Source organism: Saimiri boliviensis, chromosome 12 (genome assembly GCF_048565385.1).
Source record: "Saimiri boliviensis isolate mSaiBol1 chromosome 12, mSaiBol1.pri, whole genome shotgun sequence".
Taxonomy (NCBI): domain Eukaryota; kingdom Metazoa; phylum Chordata; class Mammalia; order Primates; family Cebidae; genus Saimiri; species Saimiri boliviensis.
In genome coordinates, this window is record NC_133460.1 from 63,314,428 (window position 1) to 63,316,908 (window position 2,481).

Below are 2,481 nucleotides of genomic sequence, written 5' to 3' on the forward strand. Positions count from 1 at the left end.
GTACAGTGACCCTGCAGGCCAGCCCTCCAGCCCCCTCCCACAGTGGCGGCTGGGTGCCCCTCTGCCAGCTGAGATAGACCCCACACACCCCAATCCTAATGATTGTTCTCTCTACCTGTCCCCCGATACTCCCCCAACTCCTCCTCTCTGCATGTGCCTCAGAGCGCACACCAACTACAAATAGCCCTGGACTCGAGCTCCATCACAACCAGTGAACTGAATAACACCTTCGACTTATTGGTAAGAGTCTGTGGGGTCCCCTGATTTCACACTGCCAATCCTGGGCTCCAGTTTCACCTTGGATCTGCTGTGGGTGAGTTGAAGGGTGCTATGGGGAGCCAGCACTGGATGCAGAGCTCAGAGGCCAAATGCCCACCCTGGCCTTACCTGGCTGTGGCCTTGGCCAAGTCCTAGGTGGAGGACTAGGTACTTGGACAGTGAAGGTACAGAAGAGGAGCTTTAGTATGTTACGATTTGTGTAAGGAGAGAAAATGTGTGTGTGTGTGTGTGTGTGTATACACATTTGTGTAAAGAGAAAATTGTGTGTGTGTGTGTGTGTGTGTGTATACTATAATAATATACATAAAACATGTCTGTAAGGATTTGTGAAAAACTCAGGAGAGAGCACAGGTGGCTGGGAGATACTTCCCTTCTGTGCCTTCTGAGTTTTGGACTATGAGAATGTATCATCCTTTCAAAAAGTGAACAAAAGATTCATCTCCCCCTTCCTGTCTGTGCCCCCACCCCCAGCAGGAAATAAAATGGACTTAGAGGATCAGATGGACCTGGGTGTTCAAATCCCAGCTCTGTCTAAGTGATCTTAGGCAACCACCTAACCTCTAATACTCCATGTTTTCCATCTACACAGTAGAGGTAATGGTAGTAACTGCCTCACATGGTGGTTGTGAGGTTAAATGGGATTGTTAGCATTCTACCTGGTGACCCACTTGATAAAGGTTCCAACAGCAGTAGTAATAACAGGAATAACAATAGAATATGATCTGATTTCTCTGGGCCTCTGTGAACCAGCAGTAAATTTGATCACTTTGCCTGTCCCTTCCAACTTTACTGAGTTCTTTTAAAATCCAGACCATGGGCCTTGATCTTTACTGACCGAGTTGTGTATTAAGCTATAACCTAGCCCTTTTAAGGGGCACCATGTGGAATGGCCCAAGCTTTTCAGATTGAAGCTTCTCCCTCTCCACCATCCAGCCCTTGAGCCGCTGTGAAGCAGTCCTTGAGCAGCAGTTACAGCAGTTTCTACAGGAGCGGGAACTGCTCAAAGCACAGGTGGCAGAGGTAAGACTTTGCAGAGGGAGGGATGTGAAAGGAAGATAACCCCAGGTGGCCAGGAGCAGGTGAGGACCAGTGACAGCCCTTCCTAACTTCTGGGTCCATTCTTGCAGGTGACGGAGTGTCTTAAGAAAGCTCAGCTAGAAAGAGACACATACGCTCAACAACTCAAAACAGAGAGGGCGCGGTGGCAACAGCAATTGCTGAAAATGGCAGGAGAATTGAGAGCTGACCCTTCAGCCCCCCCACCTTAGATAGCTCACTTGATCTTCCTGGGCATCTGTAAAAAGAATAGTCCAGCCAGGGGTGGTCACAGGACTGGGCTTTGTGGAGCTGGGGGCGGAGAGGGAGATGGTAGCCTGTCCAGCCACCAGCCCCTCTCTCCAGGGCCCTTTCCCCCTGTGCTTTGGGCAGATGGAAATATTCAAAATGGAGAAAAGGCAGGACATAATGAAAATCAAGGAGCTGAAGGGGAGCCTTGCCCACCTACAAAACCATCTGGGTAAGATGGGGCTGGCGTGACCCGGAGCAGGACTGGAGTCAGAGGGCTGTGGAGGTGGCTTAGAGTGCCCCGGGGAGGCGGGTGGCTGGAAGGGCTTTGAGGCAGAGGGAAAGAGGTCTGTGCCAGGAGATGGCAAGTCTTGTAATTTCCATGAGCCTCAGTGTCCCCATCAGCAAAGAGGGAGGGGTTCCCATTGTCAGCCACCCACAGTGCTCTCTATCTGAAAGTGGCTCAGAAGACTGGCTACCATTTGGGTGCAAGGAATCATTAGCAGTGATGGAAGGTTTGGGGAGCTTCAGAGGAGCTGTGCACCCAGAAGAGTTTTGTTGTTGTTGCTGTTGTTTTTTATTGAGAATCCAGAGGCCCTTATTGTCTGCTTCCTTTCTCAGCTGAATCCCCAATCCTGAAGCACCCAGCAGGACCCTCTTACTTGGAGAAAAACCTAAAAACTGAAATCAAGTACCTGAGAGACAAGCTGCAGGAACAGGAGAGACTGCAGGAGGCGAAAATGAGGCTCCGGGAGCAGGAGGTGAGGCTGAGAGAACAGGAGGAGAGGCTTCTTGAGCAGGAGGGGCTCCAGGAGCAGGAGGAGGAGCTGGTGTGCTGCCCACCTGCGGAGACTGCCCTGATTCCCAGCCCTCCAGGCCTTTGTTTTCCCACCCGTAAAATGGAGGAGTGTATGAAAT

At 50.9% G+C, this 2,481-nt stretch overlaps 1 pseudogene; it reads right to left on the reverse strand.

Moving 5' to 3' along the window:
* Nucleotides 1–202: 202 nt before the first annotated feature.
* On the reverse strand, nt 203–1,094 carry LOC141579920 (uncharacterized; annotated as a pseudogene).
* Between the last annotated feature and the right edge of the window lie 1,387 nt (nt 1,095–2,481).